The sequence below is a fragment of the Fistularia commersonii genome, chromosome 2 (genome assembly GCF_037954325.1).
Source record: "Fistularia commersonii isolate RoL2024-O1a breed Wild chromosome 2, RoL_Fcom_v1.0, whole genome shotgun sequence".
In the NCBI taxonomy this organism is placed as follows: domain Eukaryota; kingdom Metazoa; phylum Chordata; class Actinopteri; order Syngnathiformes; family Fistulariidae; genus Fistularia; species Fistularia commersonii.
In genome coordinates, this window is record NC_141285.1 from 8,914,784 (window position 1) to 8,927,376 (window position 12,593).

Genomic DNA, 12,593 nt, shown 5'->3' on the forward strand with positions numbered 1-12,593 from the left:
GGTTTGTCAAGCTTTTGAGGGATTTTTATCACAGACGTGCAAAATATCTGGAGTAATGGTTTCAATATTCCTGAACTGCTATTGTACCATGGATTTTTTAATTTTTTCTTTTTTTATGTTAATTGTAGCCATATCTTGGCTTTGTCCCCTCTATCTAAGTTAATAATGTGGGTAATAATGTGTGCTTGTGTTTTTTCCTTTGCATTTGTTAATTACATTTTAAACAGACCTGCTGATTGTCGTTACAAGATGTATTATGGGAAAAGAGACTTAGAACTTATCTGTTCCTTTTTATTACTGGCAACATGGTATTACAGGAGTAAAGCGGGTGGGTAAACATGATGGTGTGTTGTATATCATAGACCTTGTTAAAGGAAAATAAATTCTGATCACCACTGATACTCAGATGGTTTCAGTGGGCAGATAAAATCCATTACTATGAAGAAAAGATGTTGCTGGTTGTCATGATTAACATTGCTCTGTAATTGACTTTTATAAAAGAAAAAATCGATAATAATAGTAATGCAGGATAGTGCATGGTAATGGCAGATAATGGATGATAATAATCCTCAAAAACAGTAATCATAAAAACTTGAAAGCAATTTATGAAGCTACTGAACATTACTCAAACATACAGTACAATAACTAAGCAGACATTAATTTCATTGCAGAACTAGACTGAGATTTATATGCAGCTGTATGGTTTAATGCTCAGAAAGAGCTGTACAGCTCCAGTATTTACTTTGAGAATGTTGACAGAGAAGGTCAGAGAGGGTACAGAGAGGGTGCGTTGTGCCTTTGTAAAGCTAGAAAAAACATAATACATGGTGCCTGGAGAGGAAGTACAGTACTTTAAAAGAAAGTCTAGAGTGGCAGAGAAATATGTAAGCTGATGCAGGACATGTTGGAGAAGTGTGAGTCAGAGATGTTCAAGGTGAAGGTGGAACTGCATCAGGGATCTGATCTGAGCCCCTTTTTGTTTGAAATATGCCCTGGAGAGGCGGTTAGTGGATGGTTAGCTGTACCAAGACAGAATGCATGTGTGTAAATGAAGGACCAAAGAGGAACTGTGAGGCAACAGGTGTATATAAAGAAGTTGGAGGAGTTAAAGAATTTAGGGTCAACAGTCCAGAACAATGGAGAGTTTAGAAAAGAGGTGAGCAAAGATGTTCAAGCAAGTTTAAATAGGTAGAGAAAAGTGTCAGGGTAATGTGTGATTAAAGAATATCAGCCAGAATAAAAGGAAAGGTGTGTAAGAGAGTGGTGAGACCAGTGATGATATACGGTGTAGAGACAGTGGCATCGAAAAAAAGTTCCTTCAGTTGAGTCATTCCGCCATTAACTGTGAGTTATATAATCCATTTTGCCATTGTGCCTGAAAACAGAGACTTCTTTTAAATGCCTGGTAACTCCCCCTTCCAGTAATTTGCCTGGAAGAACCTTTAAAACTTTATACTTTCATCACTGTGTGGTCACGGCCAGCGCTTCCACAAAAAAATATGACAAGAAGCAATGTTTGCAGCATACATTGGCTTTATTGCAAACATATACAGGTATACACAGAGATTTTCAGAAACCTGTAAATCATCAAGCATAATGAGCAATAAAATATGATGCAAAGACAGAAAATGTCAGATTCAATTCTCCTCACAATTGGGATGTCAGGTCTGCCAGTCCAGTTCCAATTTTCTCTATGTGTTTTGTACAACCACAGGCGCTTGTAAGTTGTCATGTCAGTCATACATATCAGTGTTCATGCCGTGCGCTTGGTGCAGACCTGCCACAGATTGCTGTGCAAGGGGAGCGCACGGCTGGCCCTGGTTGCTGACAATCAGTGAGGGATTGAAACCCAGCGCTCTGAACCTCACTGGTCGTGTCGTCAAGTCCTTTCAACAAATCTATGGCAACTCTTTTGAAGGCTACTGGAGGCGACAGATATTATTGCAATCTTATCAAATTAGTATCACCACTTGTTTAAGAATCTTCTGCTGACTGAAGAACATTTATTAATTTTCTGTTAAATATAAATCAAGTGACTGATTTCCCCTTGAAAACGGTGTCTCCAGTACATAAGATAAGGAGTTTTAAGGCTCTATGTTATAGTATGAGTAAAATGTCAGTTAAGCCTTTGCCATTTATTATGTTTTGAGGAAAGACTGTGACTGTTCTCACTTTGTATGAATTTTTCTCAATTTATGCATGGATTCAAAATTCATTGCAGTCCGCATTACGTGACAAACTTAGGTCCAACAGCAAGGGAGACGCGTCTATGAAGTCAATAATGATACCCCTTTGTGAATCATAAGCTGCAAAGCTTATGTAGTCTGTAAGTCACTCAAGTCCGTAAATGTCATCAGTATGTATTGTACAAGTCATTAATTTATTATCTATTCTGCAGTAAAGGGGCGCTGTCACAAGGGGGGCAATCATTGGTCGAGAGATCATCATTGGTCATCTTGGACCATCACAAGTTGATCAAGGAGCCACTTCTCACGCATTCACATATCTGGGCAATATAGAGTCCCCACTTAACTTGCTGCATGTTCTTTGAACTGTGGGAGGAAACTAGAGACTCCTGTCAGAATTGAACCAGGAACCTTCTTATTGTGAGCCAGAAGTACTAAGCACTGCACCACGTGCAATCCAATATTCTATTAGATAGCATTATTCATTATGTACCACTTATCCTACACTCAGAGTCAAGGGGATGCTGGAGCCTATTCCAGCTGTCATTAGGCTCAAGGCATGGAACACCCTGGACCGGTCGCCAGTCAATCACAGGGCGACATATAGAGACAAACAACCATTCATTCTCCATCCATTCATTCTCTACTTCACACATGTGGGCAATTTTTCGGGTTTTTGGACTGTGGGAGGAAACCGAAGAACTCAAAGGTAATCCACACAGACAAGGGGAGAACATGGAAACAGCACAAGGAAAGGCTCCCGCTGGGGATTGAATTTTATTGATAAAAGACTGACTGAGATGCAGCCTAGTCTTATCTGTTGCCTTTGAGCAGTTTCTCAGGGAGCTAGTGAAGGGCCTTGGTTCTTACCATAATAACCTTATGAGGGTGGGGCACTTGGCCCCTCAAAATTCACTTTTGAAATACAGACAGAAATTCACATGCTTCTTTTGAAAACATCTCCCTCAATTCTGCTGTTGTCTTCTGTCCTGTGAAATATGTACTGCTAACACAGTGAAACTTTGCTCATGTCCCACCATTGACAGAAAGCATCTGGACATATTGAATGATGATACATTACTGCTTTAAAAAAAGCTCTGGGGTTCCTATAAATTGTAGACCCTAAATTTCAGACCCTTCATCTACAACAAAAGACTTTTTCTAACTGTCTTGTTCCCTTGCAAAATTTTCTTACCTGAAAAATAAATATTTTGCTTAAGAGTAACTGTGTATTGGTTCCAGATGACACTAATAGAAAAACATTTGCACAAAAAAAATGACACAAGCATCAAATGAAAAAAAATGCAGGACGGCAAAGCAATAGAAACACCAATAGAGGAGCTGTTTTTGTGTTATTTTAAATTGAAGATTTAAAATAGATTGTGGAGGAGAGTAAAATTGCAGGTCAGAATCTGGTGGCCCACGATGGGTAAATGATTTAAGAATTATAATTACATATGGTGATTTCTTTACAAAATAAATAGTGTAGCTTCCATCATACAGCATTCATCAAAAATAGAAATTGAACACCTCCCCTACTTCGGGTGAGTTGGCATTAAATCCTGTTCCCATTCGGAGACTGGAGCAAGAGACTTATATGAGAGTTTATCCAAAGTTATAGTTGTAACACATTTTCGTAAAACCATGGAGAACTTGTGTACTGTTCCTGATTAAAGCAATCAGTTTGTAGAGACAAGTATACTAGTTGTTTTTGGAAGTCAGTGGTAATGACATGCAGTTCCACAACATGAGCTTCCATGAGTTTCTGCTCTGCTATATGAAATATTTTTCAGCATCGTTCAGACCTACGAAAATTTCCATTGTGCTTAACCTTGAAGGGGTTACTTTGAAGCAATCGTCTGTGAGACATCAACTCTCTTAATTTAGTTGCCTCAGTTCATTGCCTGTAATGGAGAAGACTTGTTAGCTGTAACAGTCTTTGCTTAGCAGGAGGAAGAGATGTGTTTGTGTATCCATCATTTTCATTTGTGTCTACATTCCATTCATCCATTTCAGGGTCTTTGTGAAGAATAAATGAAAGATGATGCTTCCAGGCCAGTCACCAAGACTGGCTGTCAAGCATACCTGTGTTCATTACCATACGAAACAGAAGATGCATCAGCTTTACATGCATTTTTATTGCATATGAGAGCATCATTTAATATGCATGAATCATAACAGTGATTTACAATATGATTTTCCGTCTATGAATTTTAATGACCCTTAGTATGTCATCTGGCAACTGATGCATCTCCTCTGCCATAAAATATGCAGTTTTAGCATCTTGGAGTCTCACTATCTACCTGGCAGCATCTTAAGCAAAAGTGTGCCATCAAACATCTCTGTCTGACACATATTTAGGTGGCTCAGATATAACACAAATGCTTTTCACCTTTGTGTTTATTGGAAATGATGTATGAATCATGGCATCTACATGTATTTATTAATTTAACAATTACCAAAGATGTTCCAGTTCTCCTGTTCTGAGTGAAGCCAATTAGAGCTGCAGTTGTAAATGTCCATTGATAATATAACATCTTTTAGGTGTTAAACCATCAGTAAACATTGAAGATGGAAAACAACACAGCTGGTAAGGTATTACACATCTGTCTGTTCCTCTCGAAATGGGTTGATGCAGCAACAAACATGCAAAAGTCTTTCTTTCAGAACAAGTTGGCCAAACTCACAAACAGAATTGACAGCCACTGTTTTTTGAACTCTGTATGTTATCCTCTTTTGTTTGTTTTAACAGTCCTTTGGTTATTGTGGATAAGACAATTTATTTGTGACCTACCAAGCCAAAGACAAGCTCACACATCTATGCTCAATAAATGATATATGATAGATGTTTTAGGCAAACCCATCTATGGCCCCTATGTAAAAAAAAAAAAAAAGACGGTCAAAAATGTATTTTAATCATCCTCTTTGAATACATCAAGTGACAAACAGGCCCAAAATCAAACCAGCTAAATGTAGTAAAAGTATACTCCAATGTGTTGTTTGATATCACAATTAAAGAGGCTAATGATCATTTCCTAAAGTGCCCTAAATAATTCCAGTTTTAGATCTTGAGCTTTTACACCTGTTGCAGTCATGTTGTGTTTTGTAAATATGGTGTCTAAGCAGGTTTAATGATCAGCCATTCTGTTATGACCTCCTGTCTGAATTGCCTTGTGTTTGAGAAATAAAAAAAGAGCTAAAAACAACCACTTTTGTTAGATATTGACAGCTAGAGACAATAATTGCCCCACAAGAGCTGTAGTTTATTGATGCTCTGACCTGGTTGTTCATCATGAGCATTCCACCAAATCACTTACCTTCTTCTGTTTTTCCATTTTTCTAACTTCTAGGGTGTCAACATTGAGATGTTCTCTTGTTGTTCCACCCACTAACAGCTGCCATGAAACCGGGTACTTTATATCACTCGCTTGATGTATCGCTGGTGGTGAATATATGTGAATATATGCCTGTTTGACTATGGCAAAAGAAAAATCAATGATGACTGTCAGTAACAAGTCAATCACTAAAGTCACCTGGAATAGATGTATTCATAGCTTTTGTAAGATAATTCCCAAATGAGAAATATTGGGCTAATGAATAAGGTGCACCATAACAAAACGGATGTTTTGGCCTATTAACAAAGGAACTCCCAAGACCAATTGTACTGATTAAAAAATTGAAATAATGATGAGACCTGGTGTTTCTTCAATAATGCACCCCTATGTCAAGTAGAATCTTAGCATGCATGAAAAATATACTACGTATATATACATTTTTTTATAGATGGCTTTATAAATGGCTGATCTACCTCTGTCTTTGTAGTGCTTGTCCAGTTTTACAGCTCAACTCAGAACTCAGCTCCTGACTCCTCGGCAATATTTCTCATGACTTCACATTCATCAGTGTGCACTTCTAATCTTCTTATTTTCATTGCTGGTTGGATTACCTAACTGCTGATATGCTGAATAAACCTCTGTTTCTTCTCACTCTCCTGTTTCCCTTGAGCTCACACATCCTGTGTGAGTGTTGGTGCAGAAGACACAGCTTCTAATCATTTAGTTGCAGCTGGGTCCACAACGAAATTACACTGTATCCAGGGATTCCATCTGAAACATGCATGAATATGATCTGTTGACGTTAAGAAAAAAAGAAAAATCCCCCTTGCATGAAACTTCATGGTTGAAAAAAAGTGGGTTAAGCCTTTGTGTCAACATGGTGATCAATGTTTGCCATATCTGATGATGAGGCAGTTGTCTCAGCATATCTTGTGTTCTGTGACATTGTGACGGGGACAAATTAAGTTCTTACTCTGAGAGGTCTTTGGCTGTCGAACTCTGTGTCCTTTCCTTTACACACACACACACACACACACACACACACACACACACACACACACACACACACATTCATATTCATCTTTCATTTCTTTCATCTCCAACATAGAAATCGGCATTTAACCCAGAGGAAATAAAAACAAATGTATTTCTTCACCTTCTTGAATTTTTCCACTTTCTAACCGCTGATCTTTGTTTAGATTTAGCCAGACAGTATTCCAGGTCTTTCCTGCTTCTCTTTGTTTGGAAGTGTGCCATTAAGAAGAACATGAAGAGCAAACATACGCAAATGCACCATAGAGGCACATAAAAAAGCAAAATTAGCACAACACATTCAGACAGCAAGACATTGCCTCATTGTGATAGTCTCTAGCGCCATGATATTAGCAACAGCACAAAATTAACCCCTCAACATAAACAATGTTATGTATAGTTGTGCACTGCATAGATGTGATTTCTAAGCACAGCATAATGCAGCCTACTCAGAGTATTTCTTTGTTTATTTGCAATGTAAAATTTGGCATATTATTTGGAATCTTTGTTTAACAGGTAACAAAGTAAAGTTTGTTAGATCTCTGTCTGGTTAAGGTACATGATGGCATTTCTATTTGAAATGTTAAGACAGACACTCGCTGAAACCTCAATACAATGGTATAAAATATGCCATTTTATCACAAGTACAAAGGCAGACAAGGCCTAGATAAAGAACTCTTTAATTCAGGCAGGGATGGTACAAGGACAATCAGTGAGCAATGCAAAGCTCTTTTGAATTCGCTAGACAAGACGCTCAAAAATTACCCATAACACCCTTTCCACATGCAGAGGGGACAACATAAGGCGACTGAATAGCGATAGGCGTAGGACAAGGAAACAATATTGGATGACAGCAGAGAGGATGCACACACTCGGACAATCGACTGTACATGAGAGCAACTACTATGGAAAAGAAACATTAAATAAAACAGTTACTCATGTAAGAACTCATGCAAGATCCATCCACCCTGAGTTCCTCATGTAATCACATGACATATGATGACATATTATCATGTTGTGAAAAATGACCATCATTTTACCCAGTCTCTCCACTGATGTGACAAATAGTATATACTTTGTGGCTTGACAAGGACAAGCCCCTTAGTGTTCGCCACAACATTGCTTTTGAAATACTAGTGCATTGTAGACCAACGAATGTTTGGTGCAGACAGCATATTTTGCTCTGTACAGATGCAATGGATGCATTTAGATCACAAGTCAGAAATGCTGAAATAAAAGTATCTGACAGTAGTTGAGAGCATGCACAGATACAAACACACAGTAAAGGCATTGGATGATTAGAAAGTCGCTTGTGCAGTGTCTGTATTTGAGGTATTGGATGAGAAGATACTTTTTAAATGCACAATCTTTTCTCCCAAAAGGTGAAAATGTGTCATATCTGAACGACCCACCCACGAAGCAGCTTAAAGGTCACTGCTGTTCCCTTCAGTGGTTTTATGCCCAACAGCCACAGCTTCATTTGGAATTGTGCTACGTTGACACATTTTTAAAATGTTTACTTTGGAGTTTGCCAAGAAGACAAATAGATGCATTTGTTTCATTCAGTGAAGTAATCAATTTCAACATGCTTCATGTTTTTCTGTCTAAATGTTATTTTTATTCATCATAGATGTTCTGAAATCCATCCTCAATGACAACAGTTTTTGATGAATCATCTAGTTTTTTGTTTTGCTAAGTTTGAGTTATCTTGATGGTGAAAAAACAGGAAGAGTGATAAAGGTCTGTTACTTTCTACCAACAGCTCGCACTCACTCAATCCAAAAGTGTGGTCATACCCTACACTCCTTTTCAATAGTAGAGGAATCTGGATTTCTAGAATTGAGTAAGCAAGACACATATTCAGCAGAAAAGGACACCTGTTTGAACAGTTGTAGTTCTGGTATGATTTTGCTTCAGTAAAACACCTAATTTCTGATTCAGTTTTTCAGTGACTTTTATTGTTCATCTTCTGACAGAGCTCATAGCGGTGACCTTTTCAGGCACATAAAAGAACAAATTGCAGTGATCATCAGCATAAATGTAAAATGAACTCCACAGAAACTACACCTGCATCACCGCCACATACTTAGATGCCATGTTTCACCAGTACTGTCTACTGTCCTCTATAGACCTTGGATGAACAATCTAGTTTGAGATTGAACAAACAAAAGTTAGAGGAAAAGAATGATTCAAATATCCTTGTTTATTATTGTATTTTAATTCCGCTAATACATCATACTGACTGCCTTGGTCTATTTGAGTGATTTCGTTTTCAGTGATTTCTTTTTTAAGTCTATTTCTGGAGCTAAATTATTCCCTCCCTTGGTTTAGATATATTTTAGATAGATTAACATGATTTGTGCAAGTCAAGTAAAACTTTTGAGTGTTTTTGAACTGGTGAGTAAAATTCATACTTGAATGAAAATCAAATTTTTTGACACAAATTCAGTTGTTAGTTCCAATCTTGCTCATGACTGAGTGAACCTTCATATGTAATTCTTTTGTCTGCAAGTGGCAAGTATAAAAAATGTTTTGTTTTTTTTATCAATATTGTGTCAACATTTGATTTCGGCAAGATGTTTTTTTTAAACCTAAGAAAACCAATTCCAAATTCCAAGTGAGGCAAAAAATAAATAAATAAAATAGAATGTAATTACCGGTACTAGGTTTTCTGACAGTCCAAAAGCATGCAGAGGGTTAATTGGAAAAAAAAATGCACTGAATGGGAGAGTGAATGGTTATCCATCTGTATATGTGGCCCTGCGATTGACTGGCGACCAGTTCAGGTTGTAACCTGCCTCTCACCTGATTTCAAATGGAATAGGCACCAGCATGCCCCATGACCCTGAGTGGGATAAGCGGCAGATGATGGATGGATGGATGATGTTTTACAGATATAACAATCTCATAATGACAACTTTCAGGAAACTTTGAATAAAACAAATCTAAATAAAACAATAATAATACTAGTTTATGATGCCAAATTTAGCAACTCAGACAGCGGATTATATATAAATGACATTTTTATATATTACTATACATTTCTACACTCTAATTGACAATAGCAGTTTGAAATGCCTTTTGTTTTAAACTGGATTTTGTTTTTTTACTGAGTTGAAAAATTAGTGCAGGACTACAAAGTTTTATGAAGGATTCAATGAAACAGTCAAACAGCAGACTGAGATTTGTGATCAAAAGAAAGAAACAGTATGACGACTGATAACCTTCACAGTTTGAATTTACCCTTTGGTGGACTGAGAATTAAAACTCAGACACCTGTCTGCTCTTTCATTTGCCGTCTGCATGAAAGTGACACAATCAAACGCTCTCCCTCAGATACACTTTACGTTTCCTCACTGCTGCCAGGCCCAGGTCTTCTTTTCTCCCTTCCTTTGTTCCTGCCTTTGGATTACTGCGATGGAACCTGTTTTCATCTCAGCAGTCAGGGTGATTGATTACCCATCAACACCATGATGCATCTACTCCTGTCATCCCAGCTGCATGAGTCTATGCTCATTTTTGGGAGCAGGCATCGATCAGAGATGGTTGCCACCATTGAAAAGAAGGACATGGTAGCTTTGGATTTTGTCCTGGTGCTGACAAAAAAGCCTATGATCATTGTCATCATTCAAACCAATTACAGCTATTGGTCTTGATTTTGTTGAATGAAGATTTAATTGAGTCATCCTTCGCTAGTGACCACATTACATTGTACTCTTGTTGGGATTACCCTTTGGTGAAAAGCTATTGTTTCACAAATATATATATATATATATATATATATATATATATATATATATATATATAGTCATTTGAATGACTGTTCATTATTTATGCATTTTAAGTATATATCTTTATGTGAATGTTTCTTGAAACATGCACAGTACATATGTGTGTGGGTGAGAGTTTGTGTGTTTGCTGAAATCCTATGACATCACCACGAAAGGACCCTCCCCCCAAAAAAATTAGCAGTAACAGAGAATTTTCATCTGTTTTAGTCGTTTAGTGGAATATTGAGATGGTTGGATGTGAGGATGTAATTGCTCATGCTGAAGAAAAATAATCTTTGACCACCTTTCAAATTTGACAACTTGGGAGTTTTGTATGGGAGAAGCAGTGTATATTGCCATTGTTTTTTATGTTGATTATATGACAAAGAACATGTTATACATTCTTGAGATATTATGTAAAAATATCTGTATAATGGTACTTGTTTGGTAATTTGTGATGATTCTTTTGAAGGAGTTTGACCATCATAGTTGTGGAAGGTGTGCCTAACCCAAGCGCAAGGACATTCAGGAGGAAGGGTATCTCAAGGGGTTCATTTGGTGAGGAAGGTGAATGGGGAGCTGTGCTGGGACTGGGTTGTCTCCTGCTGGATGTCACAGGGGTTTCAGGAACAACGCGCTTGCAAGGAGAGGCATCAGGAGTCACAGGAGCTAGGAGTTGGCAAGGAGAGGCGTTGACCATCAGGAAGTAGGAGCTGGTGAGGAAGTGCAAGACAAAGAACGCAGGGGGTAATGAACTAGTGAGGAAGAACCAGCAATCTGGCACCGAAAAGCTGGCAGCAGGCTCCTCATCCTCCGCAGGTGTGTCAGCATCCCCAGCTGGAATAATTCACCTGGTCAACCAGGCTCACTGGTGACGGGGGCTGCACCCAGAGCCCTAGCCCCGGATCCCAACATCCCTTCCACACCCAACAGCCGCCACCTGGCGGCCCAGAGGAACAAGATGAAAGGGAAGAGTGGTAATCCGATATGAGGGACAGATCTAAGATGAAGGAGCGAGTAACCCAAGAGAAGTCCTCAGGGCCATAGCCCTCCTATCCACCAGGTATTGTTGCAGAAAGGAATCGACAATCCATCAGATGGAGTATGCAAGGTGCCCCCCAACAGAATTACTCAGAAGGAGGGCACAGGGTATTAGCACGAAAAGGTTTGACTTGGGACACGTGGAAGGTCAGGTGAACGCGGAGGCTAGGAGGCAGGATAGGCGGATAGCAGAGGGGTTGATTACGGATTCAAGGTAGTGGATTTCATGGGAATATCACACAATATAAGAGCCAGACTCTATGCACAGGCAAATAGATGGGAGCAGGTGTGCGCCTCCAGTCAGCAAAGCAGCAGTTTTGCTCAGAGGTGGGCTGCAGCATAGCAGACCAGACATGCCTGCAGCGGTGAATGTGGTGTTGGAACGAAGTGGCGTGATCTCTTGCTCAGCTACAGAGAAAAGTGGCAGATGGTAACCCAGTGAGGCCTCCAAAGGGGACAGACCAGTGGCAGCAGAGATGTGGGAATTGTGAGCATATGGAACTCAGTGGAGAAATTGACTCCATTCAGAAGGGTTGGCGGACATGAGGCAATCTAAGGGTGGCCTCAATTTCTTGATTCATCCGCTCTGTCTGACTACAGGACTGGGAGTGATAACCCGAGGTGAGGGAAACCCTGGTGTTGAGTGCGAGGCAAAACTGCCTCCACACCTGAGAGGTGAACTGAGGTTCTAAAATTACTTTGGGGATAATACGCAGGCAGAAAACGTGCTTGACTAGTTGGGCTGTTTGAAGGGCTGAGGGGAGCTTCCTGAGGGGAACGTGGTGACATGCCTTGCAGAACCAGTCCTCGATGGTGGTCATCCCCTAAGGGGGGGGGAGGCCATAGTCGATAGCGATGTTTGACAAGGGTCTCTTCGGAATGGTCAGTGGTTGGAGGAGTCCTGCGGTTGGTCGATGGGAGGACTTGTTGTGAGCGAAAACAGGACATGCGAGAATGTAGTCCATAACGTCCTTATGGATGGACGGCCACCAAAAGTAGCAGTTTATTAGGGCAATGGTTCTGCTTATACCTGGGTAGGCAGAAAACTTATCCCAGTGGATAGGATGACAGCGGACCAAATGATTTACCAGGTGGTCCAGAGCTTGGGTCTGGGTAGTTGGGGGGTAGGATGGGAGCCAGGGTCTTGTCGGTGTTGTCTACAGAGACCTGGCGGGAAAGTGCATCTGGCTTAGTGTTCTTGGTACCTGGGCGATAAGAGAGCAAGAGAT